Below are 27,281 nucleotides of genomic sequence, written 5' to 3' on the forward strand. Positions count from 1 at the left end.
TTAACCATTTAGTTATTGAGAATGCTTTGAAAATCATGGTTACTTGAAAGTGTGGAAATACACATGACCGTGAGAACCACTGTAAGAGTCAGCATCTAAAGCAACTTGCATATTATCCTTTTACTTGGAAAATATAGCCCTATTTTACATTAACATGTGAGTAGGTTTAACTTGATGAAGAGAATAGCTGACTTAAAAATAAATATTTTGACACCTAAACTAAACAAGTCAACTGTCTTAAATACCTGCTAAAGAAGAGCAAAATGTCTGTAGAACAATGATTCACTTCTTATTCAATTTGCTTCCTAATGGATTTTTCTAAGTGGTTTGTCCTGTCTAATTTTATTAGTCTAATAAGAATCCATGCTTCAACTCATTCCTGCCCCAGGCCAGAAACTCCTGAGAACATGTCAAATGCATGAGGGACTGGACAAATTGGCATGGTGGGAGAGCGCACACACACACACACACACATGCACAAACACACACATACACACACACACACACACACACATGCACATACAAAGTGAGATGACGGCTGACTGATTTCCCTAATTACAGGAGTTTTAATGAGATGATAAAGCCCTTTGAAAGATTTCCTAAATATTATTAGAAGACAAGACTCTTTCCATTTGGAAAGCAGGAGGACTCCAAACTGAGACACAAAGGGACATTGTTAATGTACAGTTAGTTCACAGTTGAGGATCGCTGGAGGTGCCCAATGAAGCCTTAATGCATAGCACTGCTGAGCATACAAAACAGAAATACACAAAACAAAAAACTCCCAGAAAGGGAAGTGATCTCAGACAGTAAGTATGGCAAAACAATGAGTTCAAAGTGACTGAGTCCTGCCCTTCTTTTAAATTATAACCCCACTCATCAGCACATCTGAGCCTACAAAATGAACTGATGTGTGTTAACTCCCTTCTAACTATCACAACAGGCCATTCCAGTCAGTCAAGATCTTAAGAACAGGCACTCTCCTCTTCTAATCTAACCTGCTGGTATTCATATAAAATCCTGCTGGTATTGTATGTTCATCATGCCCCTCTTCTACCATTACTATTATTAGATACTTAAGTAAAACCTAATAGCAACCACTTCCCTTTTCAGACATTGCTCTTACATAGCTTTACAATCAAGAATCATTTTCAGGGGCCGTGAGTTTGGCCTAGTGGTTAAAGTGCTTGCCTAGCATGCACGAAGACCCGGGTTCGATTCCTTGGTACCACATATATAGAAAAAGCCGGAAGTGGTACTGAAGCTCAAGTGGTAGAGCTCTAGCCTTGAGAAAGTCCAAGGACAGTGCTCAAGCCCAGGACTGGCAAAAAAAAAAAAGAATAAAGAGGAAAGTCAGCACCAGATCTGTTATTTCTCACATCTCATTGCGCCTCTTCCTCTCCCTCTCTTCCTCTCCTCCTTCCCTCCCCCCCTCTTTCTCTCTCTCTCTCTCCCTCTCTCTCTCTCTCTCTCTCTCTCTCTCTCTCTCTCTCTCTCTCTCTCTCTCTCTCTCTCTCTCTCTCTCTCTCTCTCTCATCACACATGGTATTTTCCTACTGTTTCCAATGCCACACAGCAGTGTCTTTCAATTCTCTACCCAGAACATAAAGTACAGAGGAAGATGCTGGCTCAAGAAATTTGCAACCAGAATAGCTGAACTTACTTGCATAATCTTTAATTTGTTTATTGCTCTTACCCATATATACTACTTGAGCCAAAGAAAGCATGGTCATTTGACATGAAGGTATAGACACTCCATGTTAAGGCACAGAAATACACACTGACTTGTTTCTGGTTTTGTCAGGTTCATAAATTATTTTTAAACTTTTAAAAGAGAATAGGAATTCACTCTCTACTGTGTGTGTGTATGTGTGTGTGTGTGTGTGTGTGTGTGTGTGTGTGTGTGTGTATGTGTGTGTGTGTGTGTGCGCGCGCACGCACGTACGCTGGTCCTGGGGCTTGATTGCAGGACCTGAGTATTGTTCTTGAGCTTTTGTATTCAGTACTAGAGTTCTTACCACTTGAACCTCAGCTCCACCTTGGGCTTTCTGATGCTTAATTAGAGATGAGTCTTGTGGATTTTCTTACCTGGGTTGCCTTTAAACTACAATCCTCTGCTCTCAGCATCTTGAGTAACTAGCACCCAGCTTTCATTCTACTTTTAAGAGAAGCTTATTTCCAAGTTGACCAATAGTACTATATTTACTGAACTTCATTTTTTAAAGGTATAAAATGGAAGCATAAAAGGAGGGGCGATGAAGAAACAAAGGAGGAAGGAAGGGAGGGAGGCACGGAGGGAGGGAAGGAGGGAAGGAGGGGGAGAGGGAAGGAAGGAAGTGGAAGAGAATAACTTTGGTAATCACTTCCAAACAACACTAATCGGTCCCTACAGCTCTAGGCTACACAATAGACACCTGTCCTGCATTCTATTTCATAGTAATCATAACTAAGATTTAAAAAAAATATTTTACTTAGCTTGTAACTAGAACTAAATCTGAAACATGGTGGTGTAAGGCAGGTATGTTTGCAGAGAGAGTAATGGTTCTGAAGGAAACAGAGGCTAAGAGAATAGCATTCTTAGTTTCTGAGTTTTCTTGGTCTTGATTACAAGGCTTGCAGGGCACAAATAACCCCTTGTCCCTCACAATTGCTGTTCCATTTTTTCAGGCTCACTTGAAGAACATTTATAATCAAAACCATCCCAAAGTTTGATGTCAGTGTTCATTTTACATTGCATTTTTCAGTTCAATCATTTCCATTCAATTCTTGCCTATAGTTTTCATTTCTCCTCTAAGATTCTCTTTTTTAATATTCATCCCTGTGCTTAATTCCATGAGCATTGCCATAATAGCAATCCCTTGTTAACTCTCTCATTTCTCTTTTTGTTTTTAAAATTCTGTCTTCTGACTATGGACACTTTTTTTGCTCCTTCTAGTCACTTTAAGTTTATGCTGGACATTATAAATGCTGTATTGCCATGTGAATTTTGTTATATTCTTTGAATGTTAAGTTTTGTCCTTCCAGGAAGTTTATTTCCAGTTCTGATCAATTCTTTCAAGCCTTTTTGTCAATGCAGTTTGAATGGTCCACAGTGATTTTCACTCTATTTGCCCCATTCTTGACTGCTCCAGAGCACAACTGAAATCCTGAGCATTGACTGAGATCAATCCATTCTAGTTAGGCAGTGATTTCCCATCTCTCAGGCCTTTGCAGACTACAGAACATATTGTTGTTTCCAAAGAGAAAATATTTACCCTGACTCACAATTTCAAAGCCAGTGGGACTTTGGGACATAAGAAGAGGCAGAATATAATGGTGATTAGAACCTTGTGATAGCCAGGAATAAAAGAGATTCCAAAAAGTGCAATGGACAAGATACATTTTTCCAGGGCAAGCCCTCAGGACTATTTCCTATGCCACACAATCCAATAATTTCATATTATAAAGTCTTTAAGGTATTAATCTGTTGATTAGGTTAAAACTGTCAAAACCTCAATAGATGCCAATAAATGAATGCTTTGTGGGGCCTACTTCCCACTTAAAGCCCACAAAACCTTCATTCGTACACTTTAAGCCATCCTACTAGAAACATTCAAACAGTATGTCAAGCCCCAGTCCCTTGAACATTTACCCTCCCAGAAGAGAAGGCAAAGCTACTACTAGATGCCTGTATAACTGAATCCCTCCATCACCGGCCAATAGTGAAGTTTCTTCATTTAATCTATGGTTAACTCTTCCATAATGTATTTGTCATTGCTATGTATTTAGAGAAAAACATGCAGTAACTAACTATAAAACTTCCCATAGTTTGAATATGAGAAAGGCCAAGTCATTCTGATTTGCATAAAAGCATTTTATAGAAGGAATCAGAAAATTAAATCATTGAATAGCATACCCTTACTAGAAAGTAATACCTTATGATTATGAAAAGAGGTTCATCATATGAATTGTAATGAAAACATTCATAAAAGTCTAAAATATGGTTGCCCTTGCTTTATTAAAATTGTCCCTTTGCTTTCCATGTTCATGAACCAGTATCAGTTTACAAATAAAGTATTAAGTAGAATTACTATTATATGTCCTAGGATTCAGGCATGGTTGGGCACAATCTTTAAACTTCTCTTTCTATATGCTTCTTTGGCATAAAATATTGAAGAATTGATCTCTACTGTACCATCCAACTTGCTTCTCCTCCATGTAAACCAATCCTCTCAGGAGAAAACTACCATGAGATCATTGTAGTCTCTGAATTTATTGCTACTGGGCAAGCTGTTCTAAAAAGGTTGCTAAACAAATTAAGACACCGAGATCAAACAGGGATTAAACCAACATAAAGCACTTAAGACATGGTGTAAATGGAAAAAAACTAACCCTTCTACCTGAGTTCTTTACTTCTCTTTCTCCCTATCTCTTTATCTCTGCCTGTGCCTGTCTCTTCATCTATGTCTGTGTCTCTGTGTCTGTCTCTCTGTCTTTCTCTGTCTCTGTCTCTCTCTCCTTCCCTCCTTGCCTCCCTATCTCCATCTCCCCACACCAGGAGATGGTATGGTTGCTGAGATTGAACAAGGAAGATCAGCAGGTGAACCACTTTCCTCTACTGAAACATGAAAATAAGTTAGCTTGGGCTGTTATAACAAAGCACCACAGATAGAGATGATTGTAACAATAGATAATTTGTTTCTTTCGTTTATGGAGGCTGAGAGTATAAGATGGCTGCAGCAGATTTAGTATCTGGGAAAGCCCATTTCCTTGTCTATGGAAAGCCATCTTCTGCTCTGATCTCACATGGCAAAGGGATGACTGAGGCTTCTTTTACCCCACTGGTGAGGGCCTTGATCTATGATATAAACACTTTCCAAAGACTATACCTCCTGATTCTAGTTGTCACGTCAGGGTTAAGGTTTCAGCATATAAATTTTAAGAGAACATCAACTTTCAGAATATATTACTAAGCTTTATCTTTTATCATTTTGTCTAGGTTTCTTTGCAGCAGATCTGCCAGTTCTTAAATAACATGCCTGTCATTAGACATTTTCTCTAGAGCTATAATAGTCTTTACTCATGATTTCATTCTGAGTACGTCAGCCTCCTTACTCTGCTATCATGTGCTGTGAGTAATGCCCACCCAGCTGCCACCTTCCTCCACAGACACACACACTGTGGGATATTGTCCTTCTGTGGCATTGTGGTGATAGAAGAATACTATCACACCTCACCAAGGCAATCCCATTGTCCTTGCCAGGGTCTTCCTTCAACACAACCTCAAAGCAACCAGAGAGGTTGTTGGGAAAAGTCTACTCACTGATCATAAGTTTAATAAGAGCCAATCATTTTACTTATGATATTGTCGCCTTCACGATCTTCAGTTCCTTGAGATTATTCTGACAGTCAGTTTATGAAAGAAAGCCAAAGGATGAGAAAGGCAGAAGAGAAAGGTGGAAAGAACTGGGAATTTGATGGGCCGGGAGTTTAGCCTAGTGGTTAAAGTGCTTGCCTTGCATGCATGAAGACCCGGGTTCGATTCCTTGGTACCACATACATAGAAAAAAGCCAGAAGTGGTGCTGAGGCTCAAGTGGTAGAGCTCTAGCCTTGAGAAAGTCCAAGGACAGGGCTCAGGCCCTGAGCTCAAGCCCAGGACTGGCAAAAAAAAAAAAAAAAAAGAACTGGGAATTTGATGACTTTGGTAATCCAATGAATTAATCAACCCCAAAATGACCCTGTCTCTGCTAGTCTTTTTTGTTTTGCCGCCAGTCCTGGGGCTTGAACTCAGGGCCTGATCACTGTCCTTGAGCTTTCTCAAGGATAGCGCTCTAGCTCATGAGTCACAGCACCATTTCTGGTGGTACTGAAGAATTGAACCCTGGTCTTCGCGCATGCTAGGCAAGCACTCTACCAGTAGGCCAAACTCCCGGCCCCCTGTCTCTGCTTTTCTTGTTATATAAGATTCTCTGTGCTGTTTAAGGTATTGATTGTTCAATTTTATGTTATGTGAAAATTTTTCTAATCCTATCTGAAACCAAAAAATGACTCCATTTTGTATTCTGCTAAACTTATAACACAAAATTAAAGACAGTATTCTCTGAGTTCAGAGCTTATACTCTTAAAAATAATTGTACTAACGACTTACTCATATATTTGATACATATAGTTAAAATGTCTCCCTTTATTGCTATATATGGATCACCTGACCAGCTTTAGCAGAGTTTTTCCACCTTTATCTGTCTTAATTGTTAAATATCTCTCTCACTATTCCTACCTCTTCTTCTAGCTCAGGATCTTTTCACTCTTTCATGCTTTTAGATTTTTCATGTGAATGACACTAAGTCAAAGGACTTAAACCAAGAAGACAGGCTACAGTGTTCCTTTATTAGCATATTTACTGGTATTTTTCTTTTCAATTTACAATAGACAAATGACATTACAAATCCTTAATGACCTCATTAACTAGTGCTTATTGAAACAGCTGCAGGGGTTCACTCAACTGAATCTTTTTTCATATGTTAAACAGAGGAAAAATAATGCCTTCCTAGGAAGGCACTCCCTTAGGAGAAACCTTCTATGATATTCTTGCTGTTAGCACTTTCCTAAGTGACCTTGAGTTTTTCTTCATTCTCTTTCTTATTTTTCCCCACAGTTGTATGATGATTCACTATTGCTTTTCCTTGGTCCTGAAGAAATTTCTTCAACTTTTTAGTGTGGAACCTGTGATCTCCTTTTAGGAGGAAGCTTGGTCCTCGTAAACATTTGGCTGAGTCATTTGGAGACACTGTGTGAACTTGTGCAAGTCTGTAGGGGGCATAGAACTTCGCTCCTGGGAAAGCACTTATCTCCAAGATTTGAGGGAGGCTGTCAGAATGAATTAGCATTGGATGAAATATTCATTATCCCTTCACCTTTAGAGAGGTGAGCAGAATATTTCATGCCTGTGCCAAAGGAGATTTGTCTTTTCATGCAGTGAAGTCCACAAAGGAGTGACTTACAGGCCACTACATGTTTGAAATATATTACCACAGATTTTGGGTCACCTAGAAATCCCAATCATCTAAAAGTAGGAAAGATGCTGGCTTGTGAAGGACATATGCTTAGCATGCTCAAGGTCTTGGGGTAAATCTGGTACGTAATACAAAAAGTAAAATTATAGTAGAGACCAGGTAAACACAAGAAAGATTCACCAGGAAAAAGCACTATGAATCACAATAGCCATTTGCTGAAAGTGAACTGGACACATTGATAGAGGTTTCCAGATCTTATGCAGAATGAATATCATCATATTTGATTATATCATCATAATAAAATTACTTAACTTGTTCCTAGTGCATAACAAATAGAAATCACAACATCAAAAAAGGGATACATTGTTTGGACGAGAAAGAAAGAAATCATTTTAGTAACATATTGAAAGCAAAGGAGAAGACTGGCAAAAGAAGCCCAGAAGTGATTCACAATGTATTCTAGTATATTCAGCGAATGCCCACAGTTGAGCACATCAAAGTTTTCACTATTTAATAGTTAAAATTACAGTTAATATTTACCTTCAGCTAGCAAGAAGGACCAATTACATTTAACATGCATGACTTTTTCACTGTCAGACTTGCTTAGGCAACAATGAGCAACAATGACAAAGACTTTCCCCCACTAAATCTATGAAAGATAAGTAATGCAAACCTACTCAACACCAAAAAAAAGTTATATCTGAATACATATCATGAAATAAAACTAATCCTAGATCTATAAAAAAAAATTTAAGCCATTTGAAAAGGGAAAATAATCAGGCATTCCATATGGAAAACAGAACTGATGAATAAATCCATCCTGTACTCTCTCCATTGGGATATTTTTCCTAGTCTTTCCCCCTTTTGCTTTGCTACAATTTCAGTATTTTTCTTTGCTACTGGTTTCTCTATTCTTAATGTCTTTGCTTTAAAAAATTATCCATCTTGATCATCAATCTTTTTGAAAACTGCAGTCTTCCCTCTGAATTCACTTCATGCTGACCTCTGTGACCACTCACGAAAATTTTTCCTTCAAGACTTTCCTTTAGTTCCTGAGATAGTTGGTTCCTTCCACTACCAAAAAATGCTTTTGTGCTTCTTTCTCAGACTTTTTAAAAATTAGCCCCCTGGGTACTGGCATTCTACCCAAGACTGCATTTTCCTTTCTAAGAGTTTGCACTCATTGTACTTTGAGAAGAACTAGGCTACTGTCCCCATATTTCCAGTGTCCTCAAACACAGGCCATGGTGCAACCTCAAGACCAATATTTACAAAATTAAAATCATCTCTCTGTCTAACCTGCCACATTAACCTCATAATGAACTATTTTCCTTCTTGAGGTATTTGCTAACTGAAATACCTCTCCATAACACTTGATCAGGCAGCTCAGTTTCACTTTTCCTCTACCCATACCTGGTGTCAAGTAACTTCTAAATCCCCTAAGATTTTTGTTGCACGCTGTTAGAGGAGTTTAATCACAGTTGGTGCTTTGTGACAGTATAAAGATCATAGGAGAAAAAGTCCTTGCACTGGTCTAAATTTTTTGATGTGGAGCCCAAGATTATTTCAATAAACACATTTTTCTCATTGCTGGTTGTCTCTCATGAGTATAAACCTCATTTCTACTGGTGATTTTTTTTCTATCTCTGGATTTGCACGTACTGTCATTTAATAACAGCTATATTTTCCAGTCTGCTCTGGATCACTACCAGGCATATCTTCAGCCAGTCTACCTTTTGCAAAATGTGTACAAGGCCCAAGGAAACCATTTACAAACAGCTATGTTAAATTAAAAAACTTAAGAAATTATTTTAATAGCATAATAGTACTAACATGAAATGCACAAAGCAAAATCAGGCTGCTCAATCTGACATTAAAGTAGTGAATGTGGTTTCTGGTATCAGAGATTAGGTAAGCCAACCTATTGCCTGGGGAATACTTGAACAAGTCGTTTCTACTTCTGTTACCCAAGAGAGCTCTCTAGTTCTAGAAGAAACTGCATCAAAACACTTGATATTCGGGGCAGAAACCTGAAGCCCAGAATGCTTATATATGATTTGTCAAAAATCCCAGCTGTAAAAAAAAAAAAAAGAAAAGATCCAGCTGCCAGCTGTAACGGAGCACCAGGGCTCACGCCATTAATCCTGGCTACCCAGGAGGCTGAGATCGGAGGACTGAGGTTCAAAGTCAACCCAGGCAGGAAAGTCCAGTGACACTCTTATCTTCAATTAAACACCAGAAAACTGAAAGTGGAGGTATGGATTAAAATGGTAAAACACTAACCTTGAGCAAAAAGACTAAAAGGCAGTGTGCCCAATCCCTAAGATCAGTCCCCACAATCAACACACACAGACACACACCAAAAAAAAATCCCAATTATAAATAAAAGGTCATGACAGTAACTACCGTAATCTAATTACCTCTCTAGTCCTTTCAATAAAATATCTCCAAAATTTATGCTGAAATTTATCCCACTCAACTGTGATCTAAAGAGACAGGATTGTTGAGAAGTGAAAGTCCTGATAATTTCATGAGTGAATGGCTTAATACCTTTTTCAAAGGAGGCAGGAACCTGTAGGACTTTTCTGCCCTTCCATCTCTTCTGTCCTATGAGAGCATAGCATTATTTCCATTTTACTCCCCTTTTCCCTATGAAAAAGTGGCAGGAAAGGTCCATACAACAAGGGCAATGCCACCAGACACTGACTCCATGGCACCTTGAACACAAACTTGCTGGCCTCTAGAACTGTGAAAAATAAAATCCTCTTCCATGTATAACATTCCATTACTCTTATTTTGTTAGAACAACACAGTTGACTAAGCTCTATCTGTATCTCAAGACTATTACCCTGACAATGATAACCTGAGTCCATACAAACCCTGTGGTGTCAGATTGTGTCTTTGGCCATGACACACTCAAATACCACTCCTGACTTGTTCCACTCAGGGTAAGAAATCCTGTCCGCAAACAGAGCCTTACACTCTGCCACACTGCTATACCAGGGTCCATGTGTTTCATGTTGCAAGGCTCAATAATACAGGTGGTCTCTTAGTCACCTTTTTCTCCAGAGAAAAATCACAAGGAAAAATTGCCCAGAAATCTCTCTACCCATCAAAAAATACTGATACTTCTTCAAAAAGCCTGTGATATTATCTTCATGACAGATACAGGTTCCAGCAGCCGTCGTCCCTAAACAGAGCTCTACAGAGGCTACAGACTTCTGACTCACTGATTAAATTTAGAAGTGGAATAAGAAGCTCCCTTTCCCAGAGATTTTGAAATCATCACTGTCCACTGATGGTCCTGAGCTCACACTGTGTGTCTAAAACAATGATTCTAATCATTCATTCACTGAGTATTTAAAAATGTACACTGGACATAAGGCTCTGCTCAGCATTGCAAAGTTTATCCATTTGGAGAAAAGTTAAACATATCTCTATTTACTTCTTATTTCTTATATTGCCTCCTTTCAAAGTACTTTTGAAGTTAATTTAATTTTTTTAAGGTGCAAATGAGCACCAAGGGCACAGGCCTGTAATCCTAGCTACTCAGGAGGCTAAGATCTGAGGATTGCTGTTCAAAGCCAGCCTTGGCAGAAAAGTCTATGAGATTTTTTTTTTCTTTCAGTGTATCTTTATTACCTTTAAGTAGCTGTTCAAAAGAGTTTCCATTAACAAAGCAGTTTGTGAAGATAATGCACCTTGATAAATGTTACCCTTTTCAACAATCAAGTCTGTATGATTCTTACTTCCAATTAACCACAAAAAAAGCTAGACGCAGAGCTGTGGCTCAAGTGAGAGAGTACCAGCCTTGAGTAAAAATGCTCAGGATGGCACCCAGGCCCTGAATTCAAGCCCCAGTTCCAACCCCTCCCCCAAATAAAATTATTTTAAAATTCAAAGTTAACTTGTCCATATTGTTGGCTTGCTGAATTGATATTTTAAATTGTTACGTTCATCCATATCAACTGACTTTTCACATTTTACAATATGTGACAATCTACTTCCTTTTTTAAAAACTTCATGTATCTTCTCTTGAGTACCACCAAAAAATAAGGAGAAAAGTCAACCTGACACTAGTCCTAGGCAAGGTGATCTCAGCTATTTCACCACAGGTTGTAGTTGAGAGTGACTTTATTTAATCTCCTAATGTTTCCTGTTATATGTGGAGTGGCGCAGTAAAGTTTACAATTCCTGCATTCTTCTGTAGGGACCAATACAGTAGGCTGCCTCCACTTGCAGCTGAGCTTCCTTGGGGTTTCCTGAGCTGTGTCAAGGCCAGCAGATTCCAGTATTGCTGAGTCTTTATGGGCTATTGTTTCTACCAACTGTGCTGTGCTTCTGGTTGTCATCTGAAGGGCATGTCAAATTTATGTCTCATTCAAGGGTCCTATGCCACGTGAGTAAGAGCCTTTTTGAAGAGAATATCCCTTAGGAAATCATGACTGTTTAAATTTTGCTGCCTACAAAACTTGCTCGACCAGATTATAAGTCCTCTGAAAATTAAAACCAAAGTTACATCTCACCAGTCATTTGATATAGATAGAAACAATGGCACCCTGCCTAGATCTCCTGAGACATGAATATTAAAACACCAGTGTAACACCAATATTCACAAGACAATATGTTGGGAATGAACTTTACAACTTGGGAAAGGGTAGGGGGAGAGAAAGTGGGAGAAAAACATGGGAAAGGGTAACAATGTTCAAGAAATAATGCACTCACTACCTTATGAATGTAACTGTAACCCTCTATACATCACCCTGATGATAAAATTTTAAAAATAAAAATAAAGAAATAAAAAAGAAATTAGTTATGTATATTATACATATTTTGTATAATGATTTGCTATATACTTTATATAATTTGTTATATATTATTCACTGTATATATTATAAATAACATAATATTATAAACTATATAACAACATATAATATGTACTAATATGTTAAAATACATATGAAAGGATAGAACTTTGAAGACCACAGTCCATACTATAATCTCCATCTCTCAAATATCCCAAACAAGCATTTTATAAGTAAAACAAGAGCCATAAAATGTCAAAGCGCATAATGGAACAATGAAGTGCCAGTGGAATTTAATGGTGCCCCTTAGGTTCTAGAATCCTGGTATAAAATATACTTTTAATCAGTTGCCTTTCTTTCATTTTTTTTCCTATGATTAATTAGCAGTGGACATTATTACTATACTTTGGGATTTTTAAGACCTCTCCCTTACACTGAGTTAGAACCTCAGAGCACAACCAAGTTTCTTTTTTCAGTATAAATTTTCTGTTGTTATTAAGGTGTTGTACAGAGGGATTACCATTTCATACGTCAGGTAGTACAACCAAATTTCTTAATGTAGCTTTGTTCTTGAGCAATCATTCTTCCAGGCACCTTCATCTAACTCTTAGGTCTCACAAATCTAAAATACTTTAGAGTAGGAAGAGCTCTGTTTGGTATTAGGTTACAATAGTGAACCAAACAGTTTTCTGGTTTCCAAGGAAATAGCAAGATTATAGCGTGTGCAATAAGAGCCATATGTGTTCAAACACTAAATATCTAATTCAGTCAGAGAGTCACAGAAGGCTTTCTAGGAAAAATGCCTAGACCAACATGAGAAAGGTAACCAACAGTCAGGCAAAGGAAGGATGTAAACAAATACTCTTTCCAGAAGAGAAAGCCTGTGTAAAGTCCTGGAGATCAATTCATCCATGGTGTTTCCGGGCCAATCACTCTAGCCGAACTTGAAATACAGTCTTCCTTTACATGCTCCTAAATTTGAGGATTTTTTCCTATGTCTTGATGGAACACTGAATACATACCTACACAAATGAAAAGACCACAGTGATATATGAACATTGTGTGACTTGCTACGCACCAAGGACATTATTTTTCTCTAAACTTCAATGTCTGGCCCTCTATGGCTTTTAATTGTTTTATCACACTCACTTGTATGTACTGTTCTCTTCATGAGATTGAAAGTCTGGGATCGTCCTGAAAGACCAGTCTTGGGAGCAAGTTGGCTTTGAGCAGCTGTTTCTCTTCTCTAACCTTTCATTTCTCATACAGCTCAGCTTCATTGGTCTCCCTGACACAATATCCTCATTCAAAACACAAAAGCAAAGCTGAAACAATGTTACTCACCATGCTTATTAAAAGCATGACATCTCCCTTACCTCTATATTGGCCTGATTCTGTTCATTTATCATCCCTTGGCCTCATTCCCAAGTTCTTCCAGTTATCCTCTAGTCTACTAGGGGAAAAAATATGATGGAGGAGAACTTGGCAAAATATGGGCCATCTTTAGCTAAATATACATGTGTAATACACATGTGTATTGAGAATAGAAGTAGGCAGAACTAATTGCACATATACCACAGTGGCATCACATCTGGTCTCCATCAGTGTGAGTTAAAAAGGAGAATTTGCTTGGAGTTGGCCCCAGAGATGAAAATGTCTTATGTCTTCAATTCTTGGCACTTTTTTTTTGACTTACAACATTATGCTTCACACCCTTTTGGCACCCAGTGGTTCTCTCCCTAAGAGGCAACCATGGTACCTGGTCTCTACTACCTCGGTCAGTGGACTTCCTAATTTCTGTGCATAGTGGTCACTGCTCATTTAGAGAAGGAAAAGAGATACAGATGCATGAAAAAATGGTTCTCTCGTGTGTCAGGAGGTGGGGTAAAATATTATCCATGACAATCTATCTTGAATGCCAAAATCTGCCACAGAATTATGCTTTTATTTTTACCTAGCCCTGTGGCTTTTGTTTTATACTCTTAAGTGTTACAATCTTATCATTTTTTCCATTTAAAGTTTAAAATGAATTTTTTTATTTTCTAAGAATCTAAATAAGGATGAGAACAAACACAAGTCATATTTTTTTCCATTTCTAACAAGAGCTAAATTCTGGTTCTAATATTTGCAAGTACTGCCCTGTGAAGAAATGAGTGAAGAAATGAATGAATGAAAATGCAACTGAAAGTATGCTCCACTTCAAAAGAGCTCAAACAAATCTATAAATAGTCCAATCTTTCTGATTTTCTAATTTTACATGATGCATCATGCAAGAGTTACAAACAATTGTTTCTTGCAAAATTACTTCCCACACAAAGTTTAGTATCAGCTCTTGTAAGTCATTTCCTACGATTTCTGAATCATTTGGACACCATTGTGCATCTGAATGACCTAAATTACTCTAACTTCTGATTCATCACACCCCCATCCTTTTTTATATTTAGCTCTATTTTTCTCACAAATTTCAGCGTCAATACTGCCCAAGGTTATTCATGAAGAATCTTCTACTTATACCTTTATTGTCTCTTTCCCAAAGAGATTTTTCATGTTTTCTCTTGACAAATTTCTTCCTTCTTAGGTTCTAATCTATTTTTTTTGCCAGTCCTGGGGCTTGAACTCCAGGCCTGGGCACTGTATCTGAGCTTCTTTTTCTCAAGGCTAGTGCTCTACCGCTTGAGCCACAGTGCCACTTTTAGCTTTTTCTGTTTACGTGGTACTGAGGAATAGAACCCAGGGCTTCATGCATAGTAGGCAAGCACTAAGCCACATTCTGAGCCCTGGCCCATGTACTTTATATGCATAAATGAAAGCAGAACAAAGAAGCCTGTTGAAATTGCTTTAAGAAGGAGATAGGAAAATAATATTGCAAGACAGAGGAAGGAGGCTGATCAGAGTGCATTGTGTATTTGTATGGAAAGGCATAATGAAACATTCCTCGTACAACAAATGTATACTAATGAAAATGCTCTTAATTAAAATAGGTTAACTGTGCAGCTGTCAGCCTACAATAAAATTAGGTACATTTAATTCTTCAATTTTCTCCTTAATTTATTTTCATGGTCTGTTTAGAAAATAGTTCCTGTACTGCTGCCTCAAACTTATTTTACCACACACTTATTCCACATTTCTAATTCTCCCTGAAGATCTCTGTATACCAGTCTCGTTTTCCTTTAAAAAAAAATGAGTAATTCTCTAAGGCTGTGACCCAGACTTCTTCACCTTTCCTTCCTTACAAAGATCCATATCAGGGACACTGTCACCAAAATATTTACTGATTGCAGCAATTCCTTCCTTTTCAAGTTCTCAGCGAGCCTTCCTCATCTCTGCCAGCACTGTCTTCCACCAGATAAAAATGGTTGTTACCTGGAGGAAGCTGGCTTCCTGTCCGCAAGTTGCTCAGTCACAGCTTGTTGTTACTCTACAATGATGTTATTCTACAATGACCAACTCCTCTTTTTTTTTTGCCAGTCCTGGCCCTTGAACTCAGGGCTTAAGCACTGTGCTTGGTCTTTCTCAAGGCTAGAGCTCTACCACTTGAGCCACAGCACCACATCTGGCATTTTTTCTATGTAGGTGGTACTGAGGACTCAAACCTGGGTCTTCATGCATGCTAGGCAAGCACTCTGCCACTCGGCTAAACTCCCAGCCCTCAACTCCTCTTTTTAATTTCTTTTTTATGTTTGCACTATATCCTACATAGACCAAACCTCTTCATTTACTCATTGTGGTTCCTTCCACTCAAAACACAAAATTCAAAGCACATACTAGTTTCTTTCAACTTCCCACAGCCCTTTCTGCATCACCAACCCACTTTTCCTACCCATTCACCCACTATTATTTTCTCCAGTATCTTGGGAATCACCTAAGTAAACACCATCATCCTCCATTTCCCAGTTAAAAGAAAATACTGAGCTCTGACAAGATGATTAAATTACCTAAGATTGTAGACCAGACAAACATTCATATACTCTATGTGGATGTCATGAAAGTCACTGACATTTTGAAAACAAAAAAGTGTTGGACCATGTCTTGTGAATATATTTTACCACGATTTTAGATTAAACCTTTGGCTGACTCTCCACTGATTCCCTCCTGGTCTGAACACAGAAGCTTTAAGAGCTTTAGTGGCTTTCTAGTGAATCCAGACTAGAAAATGGATAAAATTCCAAGGAACAATGTTTCAAATGGCCTTCCCCTTCCCCCACAACTCGATGTCCAGTCTGCCCTAAGGTCTTGGCAAGCAAGACTAAACACTTCAAAACACTTGACACATATGTGCCCAGTCTTCCTTACTATTTCATCCTCAGTAGATTTCCTCTCCTTAAACCCTAGCTCTCAGTTTTCCATGAAAAACAATCTGTAGCAAAGGTTAGGAGTGAGGTACTTCACTTAGAGACAATGCAAATGAAGCAAGCAAATGATAGGTAAAGCAAAATAATAGTTAAAGCAAAAGTTGCCATGCTCAATGCTGGGCCATGTTTCTTATTGCTCTGCTTTCGATGTTCAGCTTCACGGTTCCTTAAAAAACAAAATGATGAGTGAAGTGTGGAAGTCTCTGAAATAAGAGTTCAATCTTAGCTATCCTATGAAGTCTTGTGTCCAAATATAACCTGAGAAATGTTATCCATGATAACTGAAACTCCTTGGTACTCATTTCCTAGTGCGACTTAACAAATTATCACACATTTAACAGCTGAAAACTCGAGGATGAATTTACTACCTGACACACCCCATAGGTCAGAATGTTTGGCACATTCCTGTATAGTCCTTTTCTCAGAGACGCACATAGATGCGAAGTGAGAGCCAGTACTGTGATTTTATCCAAGGGTATGGTCTTCTTCCAAGATGCTTGGTTTGAGGCAGAATTCAGCTTCTTGTTGATGTAGGGCTTAAGTTTTTGATTTCTTGGTGGCTGTGATCTGGGGCCTGCTTTCAGCTCCTGAGGGCCACCCATGGTGTCCTGCCATGTGGCCCTCTCTACAGTATGACAGTCTGCCTCTTGAAGGTCAGCAGGATGGCCTTGCTCTTGCTTTGAATCTCATTGGAGGGCCCACCTTTCAGTATTACATGACAGATCATGGGAAGGACTGACCATTACATTCACATGTCCTACCCACAATCAAGCACCAGGAATCTTACCAAACATGTATAGACTTGGGGTGGGAAGGTAGAAAACAAAGGCATCCCATTTATCTTTGAGTCCTAGATCCAACCTAAAGTCAAGATTCCTTTCACTATTATTTTTCAGTTTGTGCAATTTATGTTGGCTCAACTAAAACCTAGGATTCTGGTACCCTTTTTCTCTCTCTCCTTAGGTTTTAGAAGTTCTTCCTGTACCTTGAACTTTATTACTGCCAATGCCTGTGCACAGTCATGGGCTAGAGATATTTCTGCTCGTGTCTCTACAAAGAGCCTGGTTTTGCTGGCTTTGCTCTTGACTCTTAAAGAACTTCTCAACAGGTTCCAGCCCTCTCTAACATCGTCCAACCATAGCCCTCCTGGGGGTGTATGCAGATAGCCTGACTGTTGTTTCTCTACTCTCTGTGTCCTTTCAATGTCTGTGGCTTTTTGTGTAGTTGTAGATCCAAAACCTGACTTTAAATTGCTCCTACTAAGTATCTGATTATACGTCATCTTAAGTATAGGTCTTTTATTTTCTCTCTAAGCAAGTCACTGATTCTGAGTCTTGGTCTGTGGAGATGTTCAACTCTATTCAATTTCTGAGGGATAAGACATAGTATGTAAGAGAGAAAGAAAGAAAGAAAGAGAAAGAAAGAAAGAAAGAAAGAAAGAAAGAAAGGAAGAAAGGAAGAAAGGAAGAAAGGAAGAAAGGAAGGAAGAAAGAAAGAAAGAAAGAAAGAAAGAAAGAAAGAAAGAAAGAAAGAAAGAGGGAAGGAAGGAGAGAGGACAGAAGGGAAGGAGGGGGAGAGGAAGGAAGAGGAAGGAAAGAAGGAAGGAAGGAAGGAAGTGGAGAAAAGAGAAACACTCATACACATGATTATAATTTTCTAAGTGTAAAAATATTATGGGACAGCCAGACGCTCATGATGGTAATCCTAGCTACTCAGGAGGCTGAGATCTGAGGATCTCAGTTCATAACCAGCCTTGACACTCAAGACTCTTATCTCCAATTAACCACTAGAAAGTGGCACTGTGGCTGAAAGGGTAGGGCGGTAGCCTCAAGCTGAAGAGCTCAGGGACAGCAACCGGACCCAGAGTCCAAGCCCCATCACACACACACACCACACACATTCTGTAAGTTTGTGGAAGAAACTCAATATATACTTTCTTTAGAGAAGAATGCCAGAGAATTGAAGTCAAAAGAGATTTGTTGTCTTGCTTTACTTTGTCCATCTTATAACTTTATTTGACACTTGGTGGTTAGGTCCTATCTATGTGGACTTAACGATTTCTTGGTATAGACTAGGAGTTTGACCTAGTAGAAGAGTGCTTGCCTAGCATGCATGAAAACCTGGTGTCCAAGGACAGTGCCCAGACCTTGAGTCTGGCAAAAAAAAAAAAAAAAGATTTCTTGGTATAGTAGCAAGGACAAAGGTTGCCAGAGTTGCCAGTGTGTATGGTGAGTCTTCTGGAAAACTACAGACATGACCTGGGACTTTCCTTATGCCTTTGACCTAGTCTTGTTGAGCTTGGTATGATAAGTATAATATATTCAGAATTCCTATTTCCTTCACAGCAAAGATGCAGATCGCATTCAGTGTCTGCAGAACATTCTTCTCAAAGTCCAATCCACCAATGTGCTTGCGAAGAGGGAGAGATGTATTTTGGAGTCACCACCTCGTGGACAGACTGATGGCTGTTCTCATCACCCTTTCTCATGGAAGGGTCCTGTACTATATACACACCTTCTAGTTGAATGTGTCCTCCTCATTCCTTTTTAACTGATAGTAAAATAAAAATTGAACTTAAAAATAATGGATTTTTAGTTTTGTTTGATTTTTGCCAGTCCTGGGGCTTGACCTCAGGGCCTAGGTGCTGTCTGTGGGCTTTCTCAAGGCTAGAGCTCTACCACTTGAACCACAGCACTATTTCCAGTTTTTTTTTCTGTGTATGTGTACATGCCAGACGAGCATGGCCAAATTCTGGGCCCAAAATAATGGATTGTTTTAAAAAATAAAAGTCCAGGGTTGGTTTGGCTCAAGAGGAGAAAAGACAAGTTCACAGATGTAATCTGTGTCACCTAAACCTGAAGTGACAAAGCCCTTCCTCCTATGCAGGAAGGAGATGATGTCATTCAACAAAACCCCTGCCAAGCGAGCACTCTTCTCTGTGCTGTGAGGATCCACACAAGATATTTCTCAATGTTTTTGTCCTCCAGACACCAAGAAGGATGGGACACACATGAATCAGTGAGTACAGATTAAAGTGGTCAGTGGCTAAATGCCAGGGTCGCATTCCTATTATAAAATGTACAATTGTTAGAATCATAATGCTGTGGGTTAAGTTGTTTCCTCTTGGGGGAAAAAAAGATATATTAGAGTCATCAGCTCTGGTAATACCTCAGGACAGGATCTAGACATAGGGTCTTTATAATGTAATAAAATTGAAGTGAGGTCAACTGGTATCCACATTCAAAGAAAAATTCGAACAGAGACAGGCACACAGAGGGAAAGGTATTATGAAGACAAAGAAAGAACATCACTTATAAGCCAAGAGGCACTGGCAGCCAACAGAAGCTAGGAAAGAGCATTAGAACAGACTCTCTGAATCTTCTACATTTCAAATGCACATAAAGAACAGTTATTAAAATGTATGTTTGTCTAGAGTCACAAATAATAAGTACTTGTGGTACACAATTCACTACCAAAAGTAGCTCTTCAAGAATGAAGAGACAGGTGGAAACTGAGATCTGAGGGTCTCAGTTCAAAGTCAGTCCAGGCATGAAAGTCCATGAGACTCATCTCCAATTTACTACCAGAAAACCGGAAGTGGCACTGTAGCTCAAGTGGTGGAATGTTAGTCTTGAGCTGAAGAACTCAGGGACAGTGCTCAGGCCCAAAGTTCAAGCCCCAGAACCAACCCAAAAAAAACCCAAAAACGAATGACGAGATGGGATTAAATTCCACTACAAAGCTTCTGCACAGCAAAGGAAACAATAACCAAAGTGAAGAGACAACCCACAGAATGGGAGAAAATCTTTGCAAGCTATTCATCAGACAGATGATTGATGCCTATGATATCGAAGAAGCCCAAAGCAATTAAGATATCAAAGAACAAACAATTCAGTAAACAAATGAGTGATCCTCCCATAAGAGTATCCTCCTTCTTCGTTCTCACTGTGTGAATGTTTAGAGTGCTGCTTAGTTAATCATGTTCAAGTATAATTATTTGTCTTTTTATTAGCTATCCATTGAGCTTACTTGTAGGTTTATAGACTCATTCTAATTATTAGGAAAGGATGACAAGGGCTCAATAGCTATGTGTACATGATTATATAAATGATGCTTATTGAAATTAGCTCCAAGAAATGGAAACAAGAGGTTTTCTATTGTACTATTTGCAGTTTTTTTAAATTTTTTTCTTTATCGTTGGTTTAGTCCCTCTTGTCACTGTTTTTTATCTTTGTACCATTTGTCTTGTATATAAGTGGGTCTGATTTAGGATGGGAGGGGGCGAAGGGTAAATCAGTTTAGCAGTGATACTCACTAGAGACTATGTTGGAAATGAACTTTACAATTTGGGAGGGAGGGGAGTTGGGAGAGGAAAACACTGGGAGAGGATGAAAGAGGAAGTGACGCTGTTCAAAAGGAAATGCACTCATTGCCTGACATATCTAACTGTAACTGCTCTATACATCATCTTTACAATAATTTCTTTTTAATTTTTTAAGAATGGATGAAGGCATTGGATAGTTCTCCAAAAGGAGGACAAGGCCAACACATGAAGCAATGCTCAACATTCTAAGCTATAAAGGAATTGTGACTCAAAGCAACACTGAGATCCCATCTCACATCAGTCAGAATGGCCATCATCAAGAAAACAAAAGAGCAAATGCTGGCAATAACAGGGGAGAAAAAGCAAAACCTCCATAGGATCCCAGCCATATATACAAAGGAATGCAAATCAACACACAGTAGAAACACATGTGTACACATATTTATAACGGCACTCTTTGCCAAGGCCCAACTATGGTTATAGAGGCCCAACAACCAACAAATAAATAAAGAAGATATAGACACTATAGGCAGATGAGAGATAGATACATAGATGTGCACAATAAGTATTATTTAACAAAAAAGAAGAAAATTATGTCCTTTGGAGAAAAAAAAATGGGTGGAACTGGAGATGGTAAGTCACATAGACCAAGGTCACAAAGCTAAATATAGCATCTTTTTGTTGCTCACTCATGGAGTCTACAGCTAAAATTCTATGACAGAATTGTACAAAGAACTGTTTAGGAGGAATCAGAGGAAGGGAAGGGAAAGGATGAAAGTGTTAGAGGTTACTATCATCCAAGTACTATGTACACACACACACACACACACACATGCTAATGGCATAATCAAACCCACTAAGTGGAGGAGACAGGGGAGTTAAGAAAAGACAATAGAGGTTAATCTGGTGAAAGCATACCTAGCTAGGTGTGTTAGCACCTGAGATTATAATCTCAGCTATTCAGGATTTGGAGATGGGGAGAATCACAGGCTAAAACCTGCCTAGACAAAAAAGGGAGTGTGGAGGGGGATGCTAAGCAAGATGACTCTAGGTAGAGCACCTACCTAGAAAGTGCAAAGCTTGAGTTCAAACCCCAGTGTTGCAATATATACAATACATATTACATATGATATGTAATCATAATAAAACTCTTGTATACTAATAACAAAACCAAAAATAAAGCAGGTTCTCTGTATCATGTCTTTGTATGCTCATTACACTCTGTTTAACTAATATAAGGTTGGTTGCATTGCTTCCACTCTGCAATCCAGGTAAAGTAATTCATCCCTTCTTCCATGCCTTTGTTTATGCTAATTTATGAGATGCGAAAGCACGTCTCATAAATTAGCATCCGTCTGACAAAAGCAACTGCAACTGCTTATTTGGATCTCCTGTTATTGGAAATCTCATGACAGGTGGCACTGGGTCAGAGAAAATAAATGGGCAAAGCCTTATTATACTCATTCTCTGATAGGCCAGGATGGAGATCACACAGTGTGTGATTCTTATCTTGGTTTCATACAGTCTTCCTGCGTTAGAATATCTGCCATCTAGGTCCACAAAAGGATTTGCCTTTTTTTTAATTGAAATTCTCTTGTCTGAATTTTTTCTTTAAAGAGTCTATGTCAATTGCCTTCTATGTTGGTTTTTTTTTTCTTTAACGAGTTTCCATTCAGATTCCAAATGGAAGTCACTAAGGAAAAGATGTCTTGTAATTCATATAAGCTCGTAAATGGTCTTTTATCGCCATTAACTATTGGATGTTTCAACTTGATAGACAGTTTTTCTTAAGAAAAACACACACACACACATCCTATATGACCCATGGATTTGAATGGCAGCTCCTGTGAACACACTTCCTCGTTTACTTAGCAAATGGTTTCATAGGCTAGTCGTCTGGGAGGAATCTATCTGAACAGTTCCTGCTACTGTTGAAAGGCAGCTCTTTTTCATCCTCCACATCGATGCTTTAGAACTGTTTAGATTCACAATAACGCAACTGATGAGTTTAAATATAAAACTTCACAGGCAATTGGATTGTGGAAGACAAAGGAAGCTGTGTGAGTTTAAAAATGCAACTGAAGAACAAGCAGGATCTATTTTAGGTGCAACAAAACTGGTGAGTGAACCAGAATCTTACAACCTTTACTCTCTTCCTTCCTTCCTTTTTCCTTCATTCTTTTATATTTTTCTTTCTTCCTTTTCTTTCTTTCTCACTCTCTCTCCCTTTCTCTCTCTTTCTTTCTTTTTTTTTATTGTCCCAGTACTTGGGCTTGAACCAAGCTGTCCCTTAATATATATTTGCTTTTTGGTTCATGGCTGGTGTTCCACCACTTGATCCACCGTTTCACTTCCAGCTTTATGATGCTTCCTTGGAGATAAGAGTCTCATAGACGTTCCTGCACAGGCTGGCTTTATCCATAAGCCTCTGTTCTCAGCCTCTGCTTATCTAGGTCTACAAGGTCTGAGCCACTGGCACCCATATAAGATCTTACAATCTCATGTTAAATGTTTACTTGAATATTACAACATTGGGAGATACTGGATTATTTGAAAACAAATAAAGAGCCTGAAAAGGCGTAAAAAGTCTGGCCTGCAGGCAGGAGGTTCAATTGTTTTGTTGTAGATGTTTATTATGTTTTCCTGTAGCCTTAGGTACACTAGAAATAAAGCTGGTGGGGCAAGAAGCACTCCTAGAAAAGACTGTGCGTGTGTGTCTGTGTGTATTTATTTGTTTGCTTGCTTCCTGGAAACAGGAGCTCCTTGGTGTCATCCCTCAAATACAAGTTTTGCTTAAATGACAACAAGGTTTCCTCGGGGAAAACAAGTGACTTCTTTCACCAGCACAGAGTTAGAAATAAACTTTGTAAAATGATAGAGATGTGTAGAGTGTGTACATTTTTATACAAATGCTGTCCACATAAACTAGGTGTGGTTAAGGAGAAAGAAATAGCAGTAGCACCGAAAAGACAGCCCTATATGCAGGCTTAGAACTTCAAAGCAGGCGAGAAATGAAAAGACAATGTTGTATGGTGTGAAGTTCAGAAAGGACGGCGGTAGGGATTTTTACTGTAGTGCAGGAAACAGAGCATGAAGGGGCCAGGGCCGTGAGAAATAAAGAGAAGCCCAAAAGGGAAAAAGCCAACTAGAAATAAAAAAGTATACAACAAAGGGGTTCTGAGTGTCTGAGGTCCACTAATGTCTGTTAAAGGATCTGGGTTGAATAGAGATGGAACACCCCTCAACAGAAGTCTGAAAACTTCCCTCCATCACAGAGAAAGATCACAGGTCACTAAAGCAGCTTTGAAATGCCAGCATATACAGCGAGCTCTATTTCATTATTAAAACTAGATCTATGTTGTCTCTCATCTCCTTTGCTGTCCCTTGGTAATCTCATATTGTTATAGTATCTCACTTTGTTATCTGATATATTGAATTTATTTGTATTTGGTTATTTGAAATTTGATAGGGAAGGGGGGAAAACCAAGACGGGTGGGGGGTGTGGGGGGGAGGGAAATGGGTACCAAGACATGTGAAAGCGTATCAATGTATGTGAATTAATGCACCTTCTATCTGGCAAATATCATGTAACCCTTTTACTAATTACAATAAAAAAAATAAAAATAAAAAAAATAAATGCTAAAAAAAAAAAAAAAACTAGATAGGGAACCACTACCAGTTCTCTCATGAGGAAGGCTCTATGGTTTAACACTTCTTAATTCTCTTATTTAAGCCATGTTGTTAGTCATTTTGTAGGATTATTGTCAGATTATACCTGTTTTGATGGAAGGGTAGGGAGTCTGGCTAGGTATCCCAGGCAGGCCTGGAACTCTTGATCCTCCTGGCTTTACAATAGACATCCTCTACCATTTCTTGCTTGAAGTTTAGTTAAAGCTATTATCTAAAATTGCTTATCAATGTATCTCTGAAAGTAAAGACTTTAGGTGTATTCTTTTGGCTTTTGTGAAGTGGGGATGCTATGTTGATTAATTCTGTCTGCACCCTCACTCAGCCTAGTGAGAAGCACAGACAGTTAAGTAATATACCACCTTGGAGAGCCACATGACCCCATATAACTTCATAACCTACCACATGTGGAAGGTGATTAGCTTTCAAGTCCTCAGATAGATGGATCCAGTTTGCCTCTTCCAATTTCACCCTGATCCAGATCTTCTCTAGCTTACTCAGTGGGAACTAACAACAGATACATTATTTTTGGCACAGCACAAAGACCAAATGGAAAAGTTCCATCTGGGTTCCTCATGGCCAGCAGACAAACTCTTTATTCTCCACTGGTTTTACGACATGTATTCACTCATGCACTCATATTTATCAAGTTAAAACCTGTAATGTGGCAGATCCTGAGATTTTTTTTCTGTCTACCCGGGATTCAGGCCTATATCCTAAATCCAGCTCTCCTAGATTCTATTATTATTATTATTATTATTATTATTATTATTGTACTGTTGGGGTAATATATAGAGGGATTCCAGTTACATTCATCAGGTAACAGGTATATTACTTCTCAAACCTTGTTTTTGTCCCCCTTCCCCTCCCCCACCACCTCCCAATCACCTTGTTTTCCCCCTTCTTTTCCCAGATTCAAATAAATAAATGTATATTCAATACACCAGGTGACAAAGTCAGATACAGTACCACATGAGATTAACCATAAGGAGAAAAAAATAGAAAAGAAATAACTTCACAGAGTACATTAAGAACAACAATCACAAAGACAAACCTCTTATTTCCATATCCTAGAGTTCATAATCTCAATACTATTGATATTTGAGGAAGGAGCAATCACTCTTCCTAGCAAATGGCCAGGAAGGCAGTTAGAAAGAAGGAAAGACCATTGATTGAAAAATCCTATAAAAGAGAGAAATGTGAAGAGAAAATCAATGTCTGAATATTAAATAAAGAAGGAATGTAAGATTCCCAAGTGCTGAGTTTAGAAGCTGAGTGTTCAGGTAGGGACCATTTAAGGCTACTTGAAAATAAGACATGACTAGGAAAAAATAGAAGGGATGTTTTGCTAATAAGCAACCTAAGATTTAGGGGGTGGATAAGGGACATACACAAAACAATGAGATTCAAAGGGAAATTAGTGCCAAGAGCCATAAGAAGGAACAAATCTGAGGGCTGAGAGTAAGAGAGAGTACATGCTCTTGTTGCTAGCTATTTGGGAGGCAGTGGAAGTGATGCTCTGGCTCAAATGTCAGAGTGCTAGCTTTGAGCAAAAAGTGTCCAAGGACAGTGTCCAGGCCCTGAATTAAAGCCTCAAGACTGGCTAAATAAATAAAAATAAATAAATAGAAAAAATGAGTATTTAATGAGTGAGGAGGAGGAGGAGACAGAAAATTCCTATTTTAAGAAACTTAAAATAGAAAGAAAGGGAAAAGAGCCTCTTTGGGAAAAAGTAAATAATAAAATGTTGAATAGTATTTTGTCTTTCAAAAAATATATCTCCTTGGGGCCAGGAGTTTGGTTAGTGGTAGAGTGCTTGCCTAGCATGCATGAAGACCCAGGTTTGATTCCTCAGTACCACATACCTAGAAAAGGCTGGAGGTGGGGTGGAGATGTGGGGGAGGGAAATGGGGACCAAGACATGTGAAAGGGTATCAATGTATGGGAATTAATGCACCATCTATCTGGCAAATATCATGTAACCCTTCTATTAATTACAATAAAAAATATATGAAAAAAAAGAAAAGAAAAGGCTGGAGGTGGTGCTGAGGCTCATGTGGTAGAGCTTTAGCCTTGAGAAAGCCCAAGGACAGTGCTCATACCCTGAGCTCAAGCCCAGGACTGGCAAAAAAATAAAATCTTAAGAAAGATTTTGCTGAAGGAGAAATCTAAGATCAGGGATGATAAAGGTTCCAACAAGAGAACAATTAATGGGGTAAAATTAAGTAGATAAAATCCAATAATGAGTATTTGTTAAGTAATATAATAAACTCAAAATTATGCTAAGCAATGGAGATATGCAGGTGAAAATAAGTGGTTTCTTTCTACATAGAATTCATAATCACAGGAGGAATTAGACAGGAAAAACACACAATTATCGTGCAATAACAACTTTAATGAAGGCATTTAACAATGATAGGAAGAGCAGATGAAGAATCAAAACATGCCTTGGGAGATATAAAGATGCTGGGCGTCCATTTCTCTCTGTTAATGAGTTCTTACATACTTCTACAAAATCACATCCACCCCACTAAGTCTATGTGGTTTAAGACAATTTACTACGAGTCTCGATCCCCGGAGAAGGGTATGACCCTGGACCAGCCAATCAAACATAACCATTCAATCTGCAGTAACCATGGATTCCAAGCAAGGACAATCAAAGTCCCCCCACAACCTTTGTTTATCAGTGTACCAAGTTGTATCATTTAAATATGGATTACGGACTGGGAATATAGCTTAGCAATAGAGTGCTTGCCTCTCATGCATGAAGCCCTGGGTTAGATTTCTCACCTCTAAAATAGATCACATCTCTAACATAACCAAATCTTACAAAATTAAGAAGAGTGAGGGAAGGGGTTAGTAGGAAGGGATGAGTGAAAATGCTGAAAGGGATGTACTGGACAAGATATACTGTATTCATCAACTGCTGTGTTAAATGGCATGACAAATAAAAATAAAACGACCAGCAAAAAAAAATCAACCCTGACTGAATGAATGATTCAACTGGTGGGGCACAAGCATGAGCAAGAAAGGCCCTGAGCTCAAACCCTTGTCACCAGATGAAAATAAAGGCCATACAGAAGGATGGCTGAAAAAGAAAGAAACAAAACCGTAAGGTTA

The 27,281-nt window shown here is 38.6% G+C and overlaps 1 long non-coding RNA gene across 1 annotated transcript in view; it reads left to right on the forward strand.

Moving 5' to 3' along the window:
* LOC150049346 (uncharacterized) overlaps positions 1–20,139 on the forward strand; it is a 114,784-nt gene extending 94,645 nt beyond the window's left edge. Inside the window, exon 3 of the long non-coding RNA XR_016538991.1 lies at positions 18,496–20,139. This is a non-coding gene — a long non-coding RNA (uncharacterized LOC150049346). The remainder of the gene's footprint in view (positions 1–18,495) is intronic.
* The last annotated feature ends 7,142 nt before the right edge of the window (positions 20,140–27,281 follow it).

Source organism: Megascapheus bottae, chromosome 20, assembly GCF_031878675.1.
Source record: "Megascapheus bottae isolate mThoBot1 chromosome 20, mThoBot2.hap1, whole genome shotgun sequence".
NCBI classification, from domain to species: domain Eukaryota; kingdom Metazoa; phylum Chordata; class Mammalia; order Rodentia; family Geomyidae; genus Megascapheus; species Megascapheus bottae.